The 22,816-nt window shown below is 40.4% G+C and overlaps 1 protein-coding gene across 3 annotated transcripts in view; it reads right to left on the bottom strand.

Annotated features, from left to right (window-relative positions):
• Positions 1-22,816, bottom strand: part of TAFA3 (TAFA chemokine like family member 3) — a 701,431-nt gene that overhangs the window by 650,216 nt on the left and 28,399 nt on the right. Inside the window, exon 2 of one of the 3 annotated variants that reach the window (XM_073615718.1) lies at positions 19,222-19,303. The exons of the other annotated variants lie outside the window; for them this stretch is intronic. The gene's annotated coding sequence lies outside the window, so the exon portion shown is untranslated. The remainder of the gene's footprint in view (positions 1-19,221; positions 19,304-22,816) is intronic. 3 annotated transcript variants of the gene reach the window in all.

Raw genomic sequence — 22,816 nt, 5'->3', positions numbered from 1 at the left:
ACTCTCTCTCTCTCAGCCCCCTCTCTTTCAGCCCTCTCTCGCTAATTGCATTGTTGGCACTTGAAATAAATAAGTTGGTTTTGTGTTGCAGTTTGGGCACTCAGGCTCAAAAAGGTTTGCCATCACTGCTATAGAGGGAGATGCTTTGTTCTTATTTCATGTCTGAGGTTTACAACCACTTTGAGTACTGGTACATGTGAATGCCAGGGAACATAACCAGAGCAAAGTTATGTACAATGCAAGATCCAGGATTGTGTCAAACATATACATGCTCATCATTTTAGTGAACATGTGCAGACACTAAGCTTGAACGAAACAGGCAATGTTCAATTCACAAAGGAAAAAATCCACTAAATTAGAACATAGCGCTGAACCTTGTTGAAGTCTATGGGAGCCGAATCTTGTTGTTTTCATCTGTTTATTTTCATCTGGACTTTTTCAAAGCCAGTTTGAAAAATGTTGTTAAAAGGGCACAGGTACCCAGGCACTGCATGGGGGACATGTACCAATGCAAAAAAAAATGCTGTTAAGGGTAGATAGGGACTTTTACTCATTACATTCATACACTTTTCTTGATATGCCTGATCAATGTCTATCCGGTGTGGGCAAACCATGGCTTGTTATGATTCTTGAAACTTCAATAAAAATATTGAAACAGAACAACAGACTTACTATCTAGATCACCAGGTGAAAATAAAAGAAAAAGCCTAAAAAAAGAACCAAACACAGCTGTAACATTTCATAATTGGTAAGCTGTAATATAATAAATGTTTGCTTTTGGGTTTAATATCACTTTAAGAAACAAGCTCACATTTATTGGTACCAGGTTAATGACAATATTACCTTACATTCTAAATGTATTAATATTTACTTGGATCTAAGACTGCTCTGTTATGAGGAAGAAAGAGTTTTGCTTTCAGAGAAACGATGGCCCTCAGAAAAAGTTGTCTTTCTTTATTAAGAATCTACATCAATACACACATTTCTACCTCACTGCATATCTGCTAGCAAAGCACACTGGAAATCGTAAAATGCAGAGAACACGATGTGGACAGACTTTTAAGGATAATTAACCAACGCTAAGCCGACTTAGAGCAAATGACTGCATTTCTTTTACAAGGTTAACAAATAGCCAAGGGTACAATAAATTTGGCCAATGTGTTTGCCAGACTGAACAGTACCTGTAGAACAGCCACTGCAATAGTTAGCTAATCTGTCACTGTGCAAACTCAGGTTTCTTTGCCTTTAATGACCTATCACTAACTGGAGCCTGGGGAGTTCAAGATGCATGCCAGCATTCTGCCGGCTTTGGGTAATTCATTTATTTTATTGCTTTGCTTGTATTTTTCTTTTCGGGACTTTTTAAAAAGAAAAACTAAATCAAGTGCTTCATTCTGGGAAAACTAGACTATTTTTCATTGGCTCACAAACTGTCTTGAACGAGTAGCGCCTGTTAAAAAAAAATGACAGTGTGATTTGTACTGAATAAAAAAAGATAAAAGGATGTGTCATTGTCATATCAACAAAACAAAAGAACGGACCTAAGTGGTTGCTAAGAGCAACTGAAATAAACCTTTTCACATTTGCAATATCATGTCTGTGATCTTTTTCTCTTCCATAATACATGACTGCGGCATTTTCCATTGGTTTCATGCTGAGATAATACAGCAATCATTGGCTCACTGGAGGATTTTCATGCTAGGATTTTCTATCTCAAACATCTTTGACATGAAAAAACTGCTGCATGAACCTCCTAGCCCTTAAAGATGAACTCCTGAATCCCCCTGTTTCTTATCCTGTAAGAACAAATACCGTTCCTGTTGTACCAATGTTCAAAATGCATATGTATGTTTTTCTTTACAATAGAATTAAAACTTTTGAAATAAAAAGATGAACTCCTGAATTTCAAAAAGTTCTCCCTTGCAGTGGGGCTGCGTCTGCACTGCAAGGGTTAACTGCTGATTTATTATTATTATTATTATTATCATACAGGATTTATATAGCGCCAACAGTTTGCTCAGCGCTTTACAACATGAGGCAGACAGTACAGTTACAATACAAATCAATACAGGAGGGATCAGAGGGCCCTGCTCGTTAGAGCTTACAATCTAGAAGGGAGGGTCAAGTGGAAACAAAAGGTAATAACTGTGGGGGGTGAGCTGATGGAAAAAATGAAAATACAGTTGTTAGGTGTGGGTAGGATAGGCTTCTCTGAAGAGAAGGGTTTTCAGGGATCGTCTAAAAGCTAACAGAGTAGGAGATAAGCGGAAAGATTGGGGTAGGGCATTCCATAGGATTGGAGAGGCTTTGGAAAAGTCCTGGAGGCAAGCATGGGAGAAGGTGACGAGGGAGCTAGAGAGCAGAAGGTCTTGAGAGGAGCGAAGAGAACGAGTAGGTTGGTATTTAGAGACTAAGCTAGTGATGTAGCCGGGGGCTAAATTGTGCATGGCTATGTAAGTAGTTGTTAGTATTTTGAATTTATTTCTTTGGCCGAGCAGAAGCCAGTGGAGGGATTGACAGAGAGGGGTAGCAGACACAGAGCAATTGGTAAGGTGGATGAGTCTGGCAGCAGCATTCATGATGGATAGAAGAGGTGATAGACTATGTAGAGGTAAGCCAATGAGTAGGGAGTTGCAGTAGTCCTAGGGGATCAGTTCAAGCACTTTTAACTGACTGATTTACAGCAACATCAGGCTATTCTGCTCTGCTAGACTGGTGCGGGTAGCTTCTTCTCCCCTGCAGTCTGGCAATCTAAGGTTCTCTGACATTATCAAGACCACTGTAGGGATCATAGCCTTGCATTGGACATGGGGATGCCGAGGGACAGTCCACTGCTGGAGCAGAAGGAAGAACCATTTGCCAGGGGAGTTTGAAGGTCGGGTTATAAAAGTGCTCTTACCATCTCCTAGACCAGGTATCTCCAAACAACGGCCCTTCAGCTGTTGCGGAATTACACGTCCCATGAGGCATTGTAAAACACTGACATTCACAGACATGACTAGGCATGATGGGAATTGTAGCTCCTGAACAACTGGAGAGCCATAGTTTGGAGACCCCTGTCCTAGCAGTTAACCCATGCATCACAGACACAGTTTTCCACAATTCAACTTTATTTTTCCATCATTTAAAATAAATGTCCTGCCTAAGAAAGAACACGCATTGCAAGGTGCCTGCTATTACCTTTCATGTATCTCTAAAGCCTAGTACACACTATCCGACATTAGTACAGCCATCTCCCCTGCTGTTCTCTCCCCCCCCCGCCAGAACACTCTGGTCAGCGCTCTCAGCCATTGGCTATGAGAGATGATCAGGAGCCGATCGGCAGACATTTTTCAGTCATGCCCCTTTGACAGAAGCCAGCCGAATGTCCAGCTTCTGTCGGTCTGACTGCAATACACACAGGCCGGATGTCCAGCTTCTGTCGGTCTAACTGCAATACACACAGGCCGAATGTCGGCTGGTTTCTATTGAACCGCCCGATGCCACCTGACATTCAGTCCCTGTGTAATAGAGCTTAAAACTAGTCTTCCATTGTTATTTTGACCTTAAGCTTCCCTAAGCCTAAAAGATAATGATAATTGTAGATGCCTTTTGTTGTCATAGGCAAGACAGTTATTATTAGCCACTTAAGGCCTGAAAGGTCTTACCCCCTTCATGACCAGGCTGTTTTTTGCTATTCGGCACTGTGCTACTTTGATAGGTATAGGCTGCGCTGTCATGCAAAATTGTACCCCAACAAAATTTGTATTATTTTTTTTTTCACCACTGGGTTTTTTATTTTTGCAATATAATGAAAAAACAACCTGAAAATAAAAAAAATTTTAAAAAACAATATTTTTTACTTTCTGCTATAAAACATACCCAATAAACAAAAAGGTAAAAATTTAAATGTCTTCATGAATTTTGGCCAACATGTATTTTGCTATATGTCTTTGCTAAAAAAAAAAAATCCTTATAAATGTATATTGATTGGTTTGCGTGAAAGTTATAGCGTCTACAAACTATGGTATATATATTGGAATTTTTGTTTTACACTAGTAATGGCGGTCATTAGTGACTTATAATGGGACTGCGATAGTGTGGCGGACAATCTGTTACTAACTGACGCTGGAGGAGAACTGACTAACTATCACTGATATCCCCAGTGAAGCTAATACAGTGATCAGTGCTAATAATATACACTGTACACTGGCAGGGAAGGGGTTAACATCTAGGGTGATTGTGGGGGTAAATGTATGCCTAACAATGTGTAATGTGTGCTGCTTTTACTACAGATCTCTTTGTTTCTTATCCCTTCTTGTCAACACAGGGCTCTGGGCTGTGATTGGACACAGCCGATCAGCAGGTCCCAACCATGAATCATTGGCCAGGACTTGCTGACAGACTCCCACTGTGTACAATCACAGCAGGTAATGATGAAGGTCGGTGGAGGTGCGCATGGGTGCACCCTAAACCTGCAAGCAGGCAGTGACGTACAAGTCAGAAAGTGTTTAGAAATGCCTACTGGTTTGTTTTAAGCTATGGTCAAACAATCATTTTTAATTTTTTTATAGAAGGAAGTGCAGCGCAATAATAATAAAAAAAAACACAAAAGAATAATATGTAAAGATGAATAAATATGGCATAAAGTCCGGAAAAAAGTCCTTATTAAAGCTGGTGGACTACAAGTCTCAGAAGATTCAGCAAAAAGGCTCCACCGGTGACAGTCGGAACAAACAGTGAGTATATGGTCACAGACCCTCCACCTCTGGTAGTATATCTACGCTCACCTCACTAAATGGACTCCTAAACTAACAGGCAGTCAATGCAAGCAGATCCCACACAACAAGGTAGGTAGATGGTAAATCAAAAGGGACAATTCCTCCAGGGTTTTCACATCAGATAACGATTTCCAGATATATATGAAAAAAGATGGAAGGATCTAAGTGCTCACTGTGCAATCATGACAATTACATTTATTAAAAGTCCAAAATGGGCTACTCACATGGTACAGATAAAATACAGGCTCTTCTTACAAACACAGTGTACAAGTATCGTGTCCAAATGTGGCTCCTCCCCTGTACGCGTTACGTTTGAATGAACTTCCTCAGCCCCGCTGAGGAAGTTCATTTGAATGTAACGCTACGGGGGAGGACCCACCTAATAAGTAAATAGAGCCCGCCTGTGTGTAATTTAATCCCAGTATAAATACAGCTGTTCTGTGAAGCCCTCAGAGGTTTGCTAGAGAACCTTAGTGAACAAACAGCATCATGAAGGCCAAGGAACACACCAGACAGGTCAGGGATAAAGTTGTGGAGAAGTTTAAACCAGGGTAAGGTTATAAAAGAATATCACTATTAGTCGTGCACTCCACAAATCTGGAATTTATGGAAGAGTGGCAAGAAGAAAGCCATTGTTGAAAGAAAGCCATAAGAAGTCCCATTTGCAGTTTGGGAGAAGCCTTGTGGGGGACACAGAAAACATGTGGAAGAAGGTGCTCTGGTGAGATAGGACCAAAATTTAACTTTTTGGCCTAAAAACAAAACGCTATGTGTGGCGGAAAACTAACACTGCACATCACCCTGAACGGACCATCCCCACCGTGAAACATGGTGGTGGCAGCATCATGTTGTGGGGATGTTTTTCTTCAGCAGGGACAGGGAAGCTGGTCAGAGTTGATGGGAAGATGGATGGATCCAAATACAGGGCAATCTTAGAAGAAAACCTGTTAGAGTCTGCAAAATACTTGAGACTGGGGCAGAGGTTCACCTTCCAGCAGGACAACCGCCCTAAACATACAGCCAGAGCTACAATGGAATGGTTTAGATCAAAGCATATTCATGTGTTAGAAAGGCCCAGTCAAAGTCCAGACCTTAATCCAATTGAGAATCTGTAGCAAGACTTGAAAACTGCTGTTCACAGACGCTCTCCAATCTGACAGAGCTTGAGCTATTTGCGAAGAAGAATGGGCAAAAATGTTACTCTCTAGATGTGCAAAGCTGGTAGAGACATCCCCAAAAAGATTTCCAGCTGTAATTGCAGTGAAAGATGGTTCTACAAAGTATTGACTCAGGGGGCTGAGTACAAATGCACGCGACACTTTTCACATATTTATTTGTAAAAAATGTTTAAAACCATTTATCATTTTCCTTCCACTTCACAATTATGTGCCAATTTGTGTTGGTCTATCACATAAAACCCCAATAAAATACATTTCCATTTTTGGTTGTAACATGACAAAATTTCAAGGGGTATGAATGCTTTTTCAAGGCTCTGTAAACATTTATAGTATATTTCCTGTGACAAAGAAAGAAATATAACTAGTCATCTGGGAGCGTCTGTATTATTTACTTTTCTCTAGCAAAATTAAATTTAAAATATTGCATGGATTTCATCATTTTTTTTTAATATATATTTTTGAGCAGCTATATTCAGTAAACTGCACCGTCTTTACAAAGATCAATGGCTTTTATTCCTGATAAAAACATTAGATTTTTTTTTCTCCCTTTCAACTCTACTGTATCTGATATTTTGCATTGGTTTGAGATGCTGTGATTAATGATCCTATATTTCTGACTTATTTAGCAAAGTCTCTTGGCTTCACAACCATAAATTACTATAGTCAAGCTGTAACCTTTACTATGGATTTAGCTGCTCTTAGCTATTTTTTGGAAGCCCTCGTGAGTACCGAGTTTAATGAGAGGAAGAAACTGTAAAATACTTTTCTTGCTTTGGACCTGTCACATCAATTGGATAAGTAATAACACATTTATCACAACTATACAGCTATTGTGTAAATCTTACTGTAATTGTACCACCTGCCCTATTTGCTTACTGTCACTGGAACTAGGTCTTGTAAAAATATCCATGTACTGTATTAGTGTGGTCTATGACCAATATTAATAAATTACTTTATGATGCAGGCATACAGTATAGGTCAAAAGCATAGTAAATTAGCTGGTGATGTTACTTCTGTGTAAAACACTAACTAACCAATTACATCTTTATAACCTGTACATTATTTAGCAGTACATTTGCTGAGATGTGTTGTTAAAACTACGCATCAACAATCTTGAAGATCTTAAACCAAAGTAGTCTTAAACCAAACTCCAGTATTAATCAAAAATACTGTAATTAGACTTTTTTTTTTCTTTAATAGTTTTTTTTTATTGAAATAACATTCATTTTACGAATAAAAAAACACACACATTAAACACTTCAATACCGCCTATTGTAATATGACACCCGCAGACGGGATCTCCCATCCTGGGCGGGCGTCATATGACGTGCTCGGCTTCCCGGTGGTATAGGGGGCACGCGCGCATCGTCTCACCGAGGAGCCGATGCGCATGCCTAGCCAGCCGCGATGTCTGCCGGGCCCTCGCGATCGCTCATGACAGAGCAGGAACGTGGATCTGTGAGTGTAAATACACAGATAAATATCCTGTCAGGGGAGAGGAGACAGATCGCGTGTTCCTATTATATAGGAACACAGATCGTTCTCCTCCCCTAGTCAGTCCCATCCCCCCACAGTTAGAATCACCCCCTAGGTAACACATTTAACCCCTTGATCACCCCCTAGTGTTAACCCCTTCCCTGCCAGTGACATTTATACAGTAATCAGTGCATATTTTTAGCTCTGATCACTGTATAAATGTCAGTGGTCCCAAAATAGTGTCAAAAGTGTCCGATATGTCCACCGCAATGTCACAGTCATGATAAAAATCATAAATCCCCACCGTTACTAGTAAAAAAAAAATAATAGTAATAAAAATGCCATAAATCTATCCCCTATTTTGTAGGTGCTAGAACCTTTGCGCAAACTAATCAATATACACTTATTGCGATTTTTTTTACCAAAAATATGTAAAGGAATACATATTGGCCTAAACTGAGGAAAAACTTTATTTTTTTTTAAATTGGGATATTTATTATAGCAAAAAGTAAGCTCTTTTTTTGTTTATAGTGCAAAAAATAAAAACTTTTACTTTTCACCATTAATCAAATGGTGATCAAATACCACCAAAAGAAAGCTCTATTTGTGGGGGAAAAAATGATAAAAATTTTATTTGGGTACAGTGTTGCATGACCGCGCAATTGTCATTCAAAATGTTACAGCGCTGAAAGCTGAAAATTGGCCTGGGCAGGAAGGGGATGAAAATGCTCTGCATTGAAGTAGTTAATAACCACTTCATCCCCAGAAGGATTTACCCACTTCCTGACCGGGCCATTTTTTGTGACACGTCACTGCGTGGCTTTAACTGATAATTGTGCGGTCGTACGAATTTTGTACCCAAACGAAATTGATGTCCTTTTTTTCCCACAAATAGAGCTTTCTTTTGGTGGTATTTGATCACCTCTAAGGTTTTTATTTTTTGCGCTATAAACAAAAAAGTGGGCCAATTTTGTAAATAAAACAATATTTTTTACTTTTTGCTATAATAAATATGCCCAAAAAAATGTAAAAAAAAACAAATTTCTTCCTCAGTTTAGGCCAATATGTATTCTGCTACATATTTTTGGTAAAAAATCCCAATTAGTGTATATTGATTTGTTTGCGCAAAAGTTACCGCGTCTACAAAATAGGGGATAGGTTTATGGCATTTTTATTATTATTTATTTTTTACTAGTAATGGTGGTGATCTGCGATTTTTAACAGGACTGCGACATTGCAGCAGACAGATCAGACACTTTTGACACTATTTTGGGACCATTGACATTTATACAGCAATCAGTGCTCGCTCTTCCCTACCCCCTTTCCTGACCGGCCGGGCTGCGTGCTCGGATAAGGGTCTAGTATGGATTTTGGGGGGACCCCCATGCCATTTTTTAGGCGTAGGAGTTCCCCTTAAAATCCATACCAGAACTAAGGGCCTGGTATGCCCTTGGAGGGGAACCCATGCCGTTTTTTTATTTAAAATTTGGCGTGGAGTTCCCCCTCAAGATTCATACCAAACACAGTACCTGGCATTGGCGGGGATCCAAGTCGGATCCCTGCACCAGTGTGAACCCGGCTCGCAAGGTGTCAATCTCGCCGATAAAAGCAGCGAGATTGACACAATATCAGACAACAATACAGAAGTTGACCAAAGGGTGGTGGTAAAGAGCTGAAAAACCACGTGATTTGGTGAAAGTTGGCTAGAAAAGTCCTGCCGTCTGTATGCAATACAAACTTATGGCCAACGTCCTTTGTTCAAAAATCCACAGGAAAGTTTGTACAAAGTCCTATCGTGTGTATGGGGCTTTAGTCTCAGAGACAGATCCTAGGAAAGTCATTGCACTTGTCATTAGACTTCTAAAGATTGGAAAATTGCCACATTTATCTGCACTGTGCTAAGCTTGGTGCATACCTCTGCACCCTGCCAGGGAGGTTTAAAGATAAGAGACCTTTCCAGGTTCAAGCAGACCTGCCTTGCAGGGAAATTTGTACTCGTCATTGATAATGGCCAATGCCCCACAGAACCTTTCTTTCAACCAACAATGGGAAAGAGATTTACAAATCACTTTCTCGCAAACTCAAAAAGATAGAATTTCATTATTTGCTCATAAGTCCTCAGTGGCGAGCAGATATCAAGAAGGAGGGTATAAAATCCTCACTAGGTGGTACCAAACTCTATCAGTGTTACATCATATGTTTCCTCAAAGCTCCAATGTCTGTTGGCACTGTCGGGAATCGGAGGGTACCTTGTTTCATATTTTTTAAGTTGAATGACTTTTGGGATATGGTTGAACAAACGGTTAAATCGTTAACTGGTGTGTCTCTTGAGAGGAGGCCTGTAGCATGCTTACTCCATGGTACACCCTTATCTAATAAAAGTTATAAAAGCTCATTGTTGAAACACCTCTTAACGGCTGCAAAAGCATGTATACGAGCACTTTGGAAGAGCCCAGTCATTCCAACCAAATGTCATTGGTTGGCTAGAATTATGGAAATTCAGGAAATGGAAGAGCTCACAATGTCAATGGAAGAACAAAGTGAGAAATATTGCAGGACACGGACTCTGTATTTTGTATATAAAGACCAATCTCCTTTAGTGTCAGAAGGTTAATTTAATAGATTCTATGTGCGGTGTGTAAAGATTTGAGACCGCAGCAAGGCGAGGGGGGGGTTGTTGTTTTTTTTTTTTGTTTTTTTTTCTTTAAATTAATAAAAAAGAGTATAGGAAGTATGAACTTATTGTGCTGGTAGGGTTTGAAATTTTGGGCTAAAACATTTATTGTGGATAGCAGTTAGAAAATATACTGTATAGTAGACTTGTATATGTCTTAAATTTTAACATTCATATAAACTACAGTGGTGCAGTGGGTAGCACTCTCGCCTAGCAGTAAGAAGGGTCGCTGGTTCGAATCCCAACCACGACACTACCTGCCTGGAGTTTGCATGTTCTCCCTGTGTCTGCGTGGGTTTCCTCCGGGTACTCCGGTTTCCTCCCACACTCCAAAGACATGCTGGTAGGTTAATTGGATCCTGTCTAAATTGGCCCTAGTATAAGTATGAATGTGAGTTAGGGACCTTAGATTGTAAGCTCCTTGAGGGTATAGGGACTGATGTGAATGTATAATATATATATGTAAAGCGCTGCGTAAATTGACGGCGCTATATAAGTACCTGAAATAAATAAATAAAATATTTGCAATATATCTATATTTTTTTCTACCCTGCTGAACTAGATGGCGTGTTGTTGTCTACATAATATTGTGGTTGTTTATTATCTTTTTGGTGATATAGTAATGATGCTACTATATGGTATATAAAGTCTTGGAAAAAAAAAAGTTGCAACATATTTGTCTTATTGAAAAGTTAAGCTTCCTGTGGATAGTGCTGAGTCAGCAGGTGACCATACTGTCTAGATCAGTGTTTCTCAACTCCAGTTCTTAAGGCGCACAAACAGGTCATGTTTTCAGGCTCTCCATTATTGTGCACAGGTGATTTGATAAGATTCACTGCCTTAGTAATTACCACAGCCATTTCATCTGGGGGGAAATCCTGAAAACATGTTGGGGCGCCTTGAGGACTGGAGTTGAAATACACTGGTCTAGACAGACTGGGTTTATGAAAGTATGTCAATGCGCAAAGCAGCATTCTAAACATAACAAAATCATTGTTACAGAATGATTACTGGTTATTCTTTTTTTTTTTTTTGTATGTGGGGGGGGGTAAAAAAAGAAACAGAGACTTGTGTAGCACCCTTTAGTGTGCTAGTAAGTACAGGAAAATGTATTTGGCCCGTGGTAAGTGTGAGTCTTGAATCTGGGTCAGGGTTTATTGCAGGTCAGGCTGGATGCAGGTCTCTGGTGCCTCCCCCTGGTTCTGGAAGTTTGGAGAAATTTCTAGAAGTGGGCAGAGGCAAGGGGGGGGGGGGGGTTGATCGGCATACTTAGGGGAACTTGGCCAATCTTCAGGCAGTTGACCTGGCAGGGGGGCTGAGTCAGCCCTTAAATATGGATGAGTCATGGATGAGTCAAGGCAGCAAGGGAGTTGGGTGGAAGATGGAGTGCTGAGCAGACTGTCGGTGGCCTAGAAGGGGTTTCCTAGGTCTAGGGGAGACCCCAGCTCCAGTCTGGGCTCGGGCTGGCTCAGGGGGATCGTTTCAGCAGAGCGGTTTGACATGGAATCTTGCCTGAGAAGCAGTGGGAGCAAGGAGGACATTGTGAGTACATGAGCACACCCAGGGACACCCAGAGGAGAGACTGTCATATGTAGCAAGCTTTCAAAAAGGACAGTGCTCTGCTTAACTCTTTTATTACCTTGTCCTGGGAGATCTTCAGAGCAGCCAGGGGGGCTGATAGTGCCTGCAAGCAGTGTACCTGGGGGCAGATCTACACAAGGAGAGGATACACTCCTGCATGCAGTTTTCTTCAAGTTATTTTGTGCTATTTGCAAGAGGGCTGAGAGCTCCTAGTCTGTAATGGACTTTTGCTACTAAATCCACTAAGAACTGTGTGTATATAGAGGAAGGAAAGCAGTCCAGGATCTTTTGTACAGAGGAAGGGGGTTGTCCCCTGTTGTTGCTTTTGATTCAATTTGGGCATCCCATGAATCATTTTACCCATCCAAGTTGTTACCCCTAATATAACATAAAAACAAAGTCAAGGGACTGACTTCTTGTGTCTGGATACAAGCGGGGAATGTGTATTACCTGGTCGCGCAGGAGCATGAGAGCCAGTTACCAGCAGCCCCTGTGGGGGTAGTGCTACACTTCGAATGCTAACAAAGTTATAGATGGGGTCTTCCATGCTTTGAGAAGAGTCAATCTTGCAGCAGCTTAAGTTTAAGTAACTCATTTAAATTGACATCCCTCAGGTTTTTTGCCAAAGAAAACATTGTATGAGTTCTTTTAAGGGGTATGCCCTAGGACTGTGTGAATGATCTGGTACACTCAGATCCAAAGCCGTTGCACCTTTGGATGTGCCCATATGGGTAAATGGATTTTTACTAGTATATGTATATGAATTAACCTTGATATCAGTCTCCTATAATCCCCTGCCCAGTACACTCAGCCTGATAGGATGGGGCCGCACTTTGAACTATTTAGCAAACTACTGCTTTGTTGGGTAACCTAATCAGTGTGCTGAAAGGCTAGGTTATGTGTTGGATTATGCTATATTCTATTTCGTGAGGTCAGGCACTGATGTTGGACGAGAAGGCCTGGCTCACAGTCTCCACTCTAATTAATCTCAAAAGTGTTCTATCAAGTTCCCTCACCCCAAACTCACTCATCTATGTATATGGACCTTGCTTTGTGCACTGGTGCACAGTCATGTTGGAAAAGGAAGGGGCCATCCCCAAATTGTTCCCACAAACCCCTGAAAAACAACCCCACACCATAATCCCCCCTCCACCAAATGATTTGGACCAGTGCACGAAGCAAGGTTCATAAAGACATGAATGAGCAAGTTTGAGGTGGAGGAACTTGACTGGTCTGCACAGAGTCCGGACCTCAACCCGATAGAACACCTTTGGGATGAATTAGAGTGGAGACTGTGAGTCAGGCCTTCTCGTCCAACATCAGTGCCTGACCTCACAAATGCGCTTCTGGAAGAATGGTCAAACATTCCCATAGACACACTCCTAAACCTTGTGGACATCCTTCCCAGAAGAGTTGAAGCTGTTATAGCTGCAAAGAGTGGGCCAACACAATATTGAACCCTACAGACTAAGACTGAGATGCCATTAAAGTTCATGTGTGTGTAAAGGCAGGTATCCCGATACTTTTGACAATATAGTGTATTTGAAGATTTACCCTCACCTATTTTAACTGCTCTGTAATTTGCAGACAGCTCTAGGACTTGGCTATCTGGCAGAGGAACCTGGATTACAAGACCAACTGAATAGAATTATAAAGGGTTTAGAGGGCAAAACAGGACACGTGTATGCATTTCAACTGTGTATGCAGCTGTGTGCTTGGAGTACATTTTCAAAACTGCAATATTCTATTACTCCCTTTGTTCTATGTGTTGTGTACAATGATCAGCTTGACTGAATTTATATTGCTAAAAGCATTCTGTTAAGCCATGATTGGAGCTGTAAAAGGTATGTTTGCAGGACAAAACATGCACACATGGCTTTAGGCATGCACGTTTATGTGCCTGTCAAAGGGCAAACACCTACCATCAATAGACAGCTTTATTTGCTAGATATTATGCAATAACATCTTAACACTCTCTGTCTACGTTTTTACTACGATATAATAGCCCCCTGTTTTTCAGAGCCACATTTCAGTTATGTGATTCCCTGGGCTATTTTTGCAGTAACTATAAATATTTCCGGTTGCACAGTTTCCAATATCTTGCACGCAGTAAACGTATATTACATTTATTGTTTTGTGTTTGGTTACCACCCCCTAGAGATTTTGTTTCCCAACACTAGTGCCTGTGCGGCCTTTGCACAAGTCTGTCTGTTTGTGTGCAATCATTTTCTATTTCCTTCTGAAATATTGAAATATCCATGAGGGTGGCCTGAAAATAAAGCAGCACTTCAGTTTGATGAGACAGTTGCAGCTTTGAGGAAGTAGACAAGCAGATAAATCTAGTCATAAGTATGCAGTGTGGCATCATATTGTAATAGAAAATTGCTATAATTCACACCTAGAATGGATTCATTAGTTCAGCTTTAGAAATTGGTAAACTGATGCGGTCAACTCTTCACTAGATTGTGTCAATCTAATGTATTTATTTCTATACCCGTTTTCTTTCATGATCACATTCCGGTGTTGAAGGTCAGTTACTCCTTTTATTTGCCTCATGTGACTAAAGCACTGACAATAAAGCTACAGTCAGGGCCATATTTTAGTATTACAAATAGGGAAGAGCTTTTCTTTTGGTCAAAACACAGGTTGAGACCAAACCGTACCTATTCAAGAGTTCTTCAGAACACCATCCTTTTTGCTCATTGGATAATAGCCAACCATGATATATAGCAGTGGTTATTCTTCTGCTGCTATTAATGACAGCTTCCTGTCAATGATCATTAAGGAATCAGCAGGTGTCCTAAGCAACCAGTGAAGTCACCCAGCCCCATTTTATTGCTGTTAACAAAGAGGCAGGGATAGTATTGACATAACCAACAAAATATGGACACAAGGCCATATCTAACCAATGACATTGACCAAATATGGCCATGTCCATATTTGGTTAATAACATTACCCAAGGACCCCCAGTAACATCTATACTAGACCCTTGTCTAGGATAAGGGTCTGGTATAGATAAAGGAAATCTTTGGCCATTTGTTTACAAACAGAGAGAAGCAAATGTTAGTTTTGCTGCAGTGGGTTGTATACACTGCACAGGTGTGCAACTTCATAAGCAGGTTCAGGGTCTTACCTAAACATGTTAGTTAAAGGAAGTTTGCATTTTTATTGTTTCTCTTTAAGTATTACTAAAAATGCTGCTCCCTCCAAACATAGTTTTTTAGATTTTTTTTTTGCTTTGGGATATTTTCCCCAGGGCTGTGTACAGCTCCCCATGGTATTTGTTTGACATTCTCTAGTGTATTAGTGTATTCTCTAGTGTATTAGTGTATTCGCTAGTGTAACAGTGATGGCGAACCTTGGCACCCCAGATGTTTTGGAACTACATTTCCCATGATGCTCAACTACACTGCAGAGTGCATGAGCATCATGGGAAATGTAGTTCCAAAACATCTGGGGTGCCAAGGTTCGCCATCACTGGCCTAGAAAATGTCCATTACCATTTTTTAATGTTTGATTCCCCTTGACTTAAATCCAATTCCCACAACTCCCTGTGTTTCAGGAAATGTCCAGGGAGTATAAGTGATCTGCAGCCAGTTGGGCATTCCTCCACTGTCAGAACCAGTGTTCAGAGAGCTGAGCAGGAGCCTAATAGCATGCAGCTGTTTCAGGAGACCTAGCTACTGTGGGGATCTTCTTCCCAATTGCTATTAGAGTACTCCAGTTCCAGTGGGGTGACCTTTTGGCTTTGAGCCTTGGATCCCTCCAGCTGTTTCCCTGTGTTACCAGAGCTACTCTGGACCTCCTTGAGAGGTATCCTGTTTATAAGGATAATTATGAGTAGCTGTCTATGTTTTGTTTTATTGAAGTAATGATATTCAGTTAGACTTTCTGTTATTATAGAGTCTTACAGAAACCATCCTATGCAGCCATATGCTGCCATGCTGCCCTGATTAAGTCACAGAGACAATGTTTTGAAGAGTCCATATTTTTGCTGCTTTTATAATCTGTTTCTGCTGTGTTCATCTGTTTCTGCTGTTTCATGCTCTTTTCTATCCTGAACTTGTTTTGCATTATTGCTTCTAACGTTGTACTTGTTTAGGGAACTAAACTGTTAAAGTGGCACTAGTGAAGAGGTGTTGATGTGGGGTCCAAGGGGTAATTCCGTCCACATTTCAGTGATTGAAGTTCATCGCTCTCCATGGCCAAGGATGGCTGGCTCTCCAGTGGTAGCCTCCATTTATGTACACTTTAAGCGGTTGAAAGGAACATTAAAACTTGTTGCCCCATACAGTACATCACTGCAAACTCTCTGCATATTTACGTATAATGTCTTTGTATTGCACTTTTCTTAGTGGCATAACGTGTTATAATAACAATTAACACAATCTCGTTCCATATGAGTAAACACATTTTTAAAAAAAATTTAATTGTGCTTCAAAGTTTTCCAGGAATGAAGCATAAAATCTATAGAATGTCAGGTATTTTATCATAAAACTATAACATTTTGGGTTCCATACACCCAATATCTGATTTTTCTATAAGCCCTTTTAAGTTGTCTGCTTTGATCCCATCTCTGTAAGCCTGTTTCTGGTTCTGTCAACATTGTTCTGATTCTACCTCTTCAATCATGCTTCTGAATTTGCTTGCAGTATAGTAATGTATAATAATTATTGATCTGAGTATGGACCTGCCCGTATTCCATTGATGTAAGCTCTGTATACATGATTCAGATATTGTTAGTATGATGTGAAGACTAGCTACAATCAGAGATGGCAATCCTAAGAACTGACCCCGATGAACGATCATTTGGCAATGCAAATATTGTGTAAACATGCAAAATACTTTATAGTAAAAATAACTAATACAAAATAACCAAATGTGTCGGATTATGCCGTGAGCTGCTACTGGCTTTAAGAAAATGGAGGTAATGGTTGACTGTGAGAGAAGAGGTGACAGAGGTGAGGCTCTTGGAAGTAGAAAGTTCAAATATGGTCCTGGATATTATATATATATATATATATATATATATATATATATATATATATATATATATATATATATATATTATAGTATATAATATATTCCCAATGTGTGCCAAGGCTAGTAGTAAAATCAGAATCTGAAAAGGTTACATAGTAAAGGAACAAAGAGGAAATACCCAGTACAACATCTATATTATGTGCAGTAGGGAAAGAGCACCAGAGGTAGGTTACCATGTAAGACACCGGGTTAGGTGACACCGTGGCATGTTTGTCACCCTTGTGGTCATGGTTAAAGGAATATTAAAGACATACATCATACGCATTAAGTGCAACAGGAGAGATTTACTAAAACTGTAGCACTAAGAATCATACTACAACTACTACAACAGTGCATGATAGCCAATCGTCTTCTCCCTTCAGCTTGTTCAATTAAGCTTTGACAATAAAGCCTGGAAGCTAATTTATATGTAGAGCTGCACCAGATTTTGCAAGCTCCAGTTTTAGTAAATATCCCCCCCCCCCATGTCAAATAATAAAAAAGTCAGTTTGACCTCAGGGTTCTGCAGCACTGGTTGCAGGCTTTATGCATAAATACATTGTAATAATTGTGCTACAATGATGTACTTAGTGCAACCAAATAAAAGTCAAACAGCCTGCTCACAAAGTCTCCCAGCAGGGTTACGCCTGTGAAATTGACTTCCCATTAATTTCTATGAAAATGCTGTCTACCACACTTTGACATGCTATAGGTGCCAAAGAACCAGGCTCCTATCAACCTATAAACCTATCAACTCATAAATACGTTGATGAAATAGCCCTCTAATCACTTAAAATACACTGTATCTGAGCACCACAAACCAAAAAAATTACTTAAGTATTTTTAATATTTAAAGAACCCCCATCCATTTATTTATGTTTCTAAGGTTTATTTTGCTTACAAATAACTTTGAAAAATGCCCCCTTATCATTTCTGGCTGTGGCCATCTTGAGTAAGGACAGATGGTTCATGTAGCATTTGCCTCCTTGAATCCATCTGCCCTTCACTTCATCATGCGTGCAGAAAGGTATGCTTTGCTGAGAAAACCCCTCTTTCTCTCCTGAAAACTCCTGGGATGTATGACATAATTTGCCTAGGCCTGAAAATCAGGAAGTAACTGAATAAATGTAGAAACAGTTAAAACAAGTAAATTGCATATACCTTCCTATCTGTTTTCGAATGCTAGCAATATAAGGATTAAAAAATAGTTGATTGGTGGTAGCAGAACTAGATGTTTTCGGAATTGCGGTCAGCGAGGGGATGTCATACATATATGGTGGTCATGCCCACGTCTGATCAGCTTCTGGCCCAAAGTCTTTGGCCTATTGCAATCCTTATTTCATGTAACAGTCCGTAAAGATGCCCGACTGGCTCTTTTACATTGTCCTTTACCAGGTCTTTTAGCGCATCAGAGGAAATTGGCCTTATACCTTTTTATATCTGCCAAGCGAACTATAGCCCAGGCCGGGAAGACTCCGTCTGTTGCTTTTCAGGGAGTGAAAGCCACAAAGACCGCTCTGATGGTGGATGAGCAGATGTCTAGTATTTTGAAGGATTCACATGCACAATTCTTAAAAGTTTTGGACCCTTGGATGATGTACTCTCTCTGTCCCCGTCTAGCTATGGTCGACTTTAAACTTTGCTTGTGCAGGTTCCGCCTCCTTGGTACTTGCCCTCTCCTTTTTCTCTCTTTCTTTTTCTTTTTTCCCCCTTTTTATTTCTCCTCTGTCTTTCTTTTTCCTCTTCATTCTTACTATGACGGCTATTACATGGAGACTGATTTCCCTTAGGGGACAATACAGTATAACTTGTACTATTTGCCTTTCCTCTACCCTGACCCTTTTGGGTCCTGGCAACAGTTTATAGTTATGTTAATCATTCTACATACATACGCTTTTTCTTTTGTGTGTGCCTGTTTAATATTGCCCCTGGGAAAACCATGGCTTGTCATACTCTCTCAAAACTTAATAAAAATATTGAAACAGAAAAAAATAGTTGAATGGGAGACTGAAGTTCTACTTTAAATTATTTTACACATTGAAAATTCTTTACCAATGTGGTCAAATCACTGATAGATTGGATTTTACAGGATTGTCACCCTGCACACTTTAATTTCTGTATTGTTCACTAACCTTATATAACTTATTTTCATATTAAGAGGATCAATAGCAAACAAGTAAACGGAGCAGAGTGCAGTTAATGTAAAAATGCAATTCTTTATGTACATGTTGTTCTTGTATTTTACACTTTTGTTTGCATTTTAAAGTTTTGACCAGTACATTTGGTTATGCAAAGCGCAATAACTCATCAAAATAAGATAAACAATCCTGCTACTTTCATTGATTTAATGCACGTCATTCTGCTATGCTGTTTGAGTACACTGAAGAAAGCCTTATATATAAGAGATGTGGAAAAGCCCTAGTGAGTCATATAGTATACTGGCAGGCTACAATGCTTCCTACTCCTCTGCTGGCCCACACTATTAATTTTTCATAAGCATCCTGCATTAAAGGCTGGAGGTTTGCTTACCTTATACAACACGACAATGCTGGGTTGTGATTTTTCTGAGAAGTAATTTTAGGCGCTAGTGAACTGCCAATCCTGACGTGAACTGAAAACAAAGAAGTAGGGGATATTTTACAGTTACTGCAGTGGCTGCTATTCTTTCTCATCTACAAGCACACTTGGGTTGCTGCTAATATTCTGCACTTTGTTTACCTAACATATCATGACTAATGTAGTTATGCATGAATGAATGTTTTATTATCAAGTATTTCCTACAACAGCCAATGCTATTATAACTACAATACTTGAGAACTTGTATAATGGAGCTGATGAGGTTATCACCCAACTGTTTTCAGTGACAGGACAGCGAACAATGGCTAAATACATGTTTGTCCTTCTGTACTTTGATGTCTCATTGTGTGTGTGCACATACTGGAAAATGCACAGATAGAATGAAAGTGTAGCAAAGTCCCGGGGCCCCTGAAGCCCAATGGTGACCTCCAGAGTTAAGGACAGCTGACATCTTTCAGTGTAGAGTGGGTTACAAGGCATGGTGGGTGTAATGCAAGTTGAACAGGTGGGCGCCAGACACTTTTTTGATGCAAAGACATTTATAATCTCTTAAACAGAACTGTGGGAGAGAGGGTTAGGGCCAGGACACCCTTAGGTAGATGTAATGTTAATTGGCAGAATCCAAGACTTCTATAGGTAGACGGCTATACAGCTGAAGGCCTCCTGACAGACACCACTTCTGTATAAGTAGGATGCTGTCTCCTAAGGCAACAATCTTGTAGCTGTTACTAACGGTAAAGGTATTCAAATATCTGCAACACGAACAGTCCTCTTTACCCCACACTCACTCACTGTGGGTCTTCACTCAACAAGCTCCCAGTCTCTCTCACTAGGCTTCAGATCCACTAGCCACTGGATCCCCTGAGCTCTATACTGTAGCACTCAGTATCATCCTCAAGCGTCACCCCCACTTCACTGCTGGGTCCCTGGGCTTGGCACTTACAGATACTCCTCAAGCTTCACCCCTGCTGACACGTTAGGTCCCTGGCTTGGCACTCCACAAGCGTCACCTCGGCTGTCCTGCTGGGTCCCTGACTTGGCACTTGCTGATGCTTTCCCTCTTCTTTTCCGTCCCCGGTTGGCTTGAAGTCTGCTCTGGTACTGGCCTCAGCTCACTCACTGTGGTCTCCGGTAGCAAGGTGGATGGTCCCTTTGTGGCGACAGCTTCCCCTCTACCTCCGACCATAACGGGTTCCCCGGTCGGTGGAACTGTTACTTCTGGTTGGACTACAAGCCCGCAGTCCCAACCCTGTCACTACTACTGGATAGGCTCTCAGCCAGTCTAGCAGCAAGAATTCCCTGGGATAGGCCTTAGGTTTCTGGCCTAGCAGCCCGGGGCAATACAACACACGTCACCTGACTCCACCCAAATAAAAAGGTTCTTCCAGCACGCCAAGGGACCCAAGAAAATCCCTGCCCATTGGCTGAGACACCCCATTCATTCCTAATCTGTCCTTGCAGTGCCCTTGTCTTAACTAATGTCACCAGATACCTGGCCATCTAGTGGCAGAAGAGAGAAGTGCTGCAATTCCAGAATTATGGTGAAATCACTTGACCTCCTAATAATTGGCCAAGGCAACTATCACTTGGCAAATACATTTAATAGCAACCCTGCCTAAACATCAGGGTGCTACAAAAGTATTAACTAACACATGGTCATTGTATAGATATAAGAGTCAGGATATAAAAACCATTGTCTGTGTGATCAGCAGGTGTCAAAAAGTCATGCTTATGTGGCCTATGACCATTACAACACACTGGATATGCTGATATATTTTTATTGACTATTTGTGGGATTATGGAGAAACTATGTATACAGATTGGGTTATCAAAAAAGCTTTTAAAAAATATAAAAATGAAGGAACGTTACCATCATTTAAATGTTACAAAGAATATAACAGAATATGTAAAAAAGAAATCAAGGATGCAAAAATTCTAAATGAACGACAGATTTCAAAAGATAGTAGGACAAACCCCAAAAAAGTCTACAAATATATTAATAGTAAAAAGGTCAGGTCTGAGCATGAATAATACAAGTAAAAAGGCGCAAAGCACAGTTACCTTGAAAGTAAAACCGATTAGTCCAGAAACTGAAAACTGTAAAAATGCATGTGTAAGTTCATGCATATATACTGGGAGTATATACAAGAGGTCAGTCAGGGCGGCCACCAAAGGAACCAAAAGCAGGGTCCAGCAAGCTAAAAGGTCTCAGCATGAAGGCCCTTTACAAAATAATCTAGAGTGGATGACTGGGGACAAAGAGAAGGCAAATTTATTAAATACTTTCTTCTGCTCTGTTCATCCAATGGAGCATGGGGTAGCTCATGCCCATAATTGGGGCGGTAGTGACATAGCCCCCAATGATCTACAATGGCTCAAAAGTGATATGGTCCAGAAATATTTAGACATAATAAAGGTGGATAAAGCACCTGGACCAGATGGCATCTACCCACGCATCCTAAAAGAATTGAGCTCTGTCTTTTCAAGGTCATTGTTTCTAATATTTAGGAACTCGTTAATGGTTGGAATGGTACCACTGGATTGGCATAAGGCCAATGTGGTGCCCATATTTAAAAAGGGATCAAAGTCTTTACCAAGTAACTATAGACCTGTTAGTTTAACTTCTATAGTCGGGAGGATACTTGAGAGTTTAATAAAAGACCACATAGATGAGTTCTTGCTGGAAAAAAATATTTTAAGCAACAGACAGCATGGATTCCTGAAAGACAGAAGTTGTCAAACATACCTGATTTCTTTTTATGAGGAGGTAAGTAAAACCTTGGACAGAGGGGTGGCGGTGGACGTGGTATACTTAGATTTTGCAAAAGCGTTTGACACACGTCTAATGTGTAAGGTAAAGTCTACAGGCTTGGAAAGATCAATTTGTAAATGGATAGAAAACTGGCTAAAAGACAGAATTCAGAGAGTAGTGGTAAATGATTCTTACTCTGAATGGTCTAAGGTTATCAGTGGTGTACCGCAAGGTTCAGTGCTGGGACCCTTACTTTTTAATATCTTTATAAATGATATAGGGACTGGGATTAAAAGTAACATTTCTGTCTTTGGAGATGACACTAAGCTATGCAGTGGAATAACGTCCTTACAGGATGTCTCCAATTTACAAGCCAACCTCAATGCACTGTCTAATTGGGCAACTAAGTGGCAAATGAGGTCCAATGTTGATAAATGTAAAGTTATGCACTTGGGGGCTAAGAATATGCATGCATCATACATACTGGGGGAGTACAACTGGGCGAATCAGTGGTGGAATAGGATCTAGGGGTTTTGGTAGATCATAAGCTTAATAATAGCACACAATGCCAAGCTGTGATTTCCAAAGCAAGCAAAGTCCTTTCTTGTATTAAGAGAGGTATGGACTCCAGAGAGAGAGATATCATTTTGCCCCTGTACAAATCATTAGTAAGACCTCATCTGGAATATGCAGTTCAGTTTTGGGCACCGGTTCTCAAAAAGGAAATCAGGGAACTGGAGAAAGTGCTGAGAAGGGTAACCAAACAGATAAGAGGCGTGGAAGAGCTCAGCCATG

This window comes from Aquarana catesbeiana, linkage group LG02 (assembly GCF_042186555.1).
Source record: "Aquarana catesbeiana isolate 2022-GZ linkage group LG02, ASM4218655v1, whole genome shotgun sequence".
Taxonomy (NCBI): domain Eukaryota; kingdom Metazoa; phylum Chordata; class Amphibia; order Anura; family Ranidae; genus Aquarana; species Aquarana catesbeiana.
The sequence above is the reverse complement of the archived record's forward strand: the minus strand, read 5'-3'. Positions and strand labels throughout refer to the sequence as shown.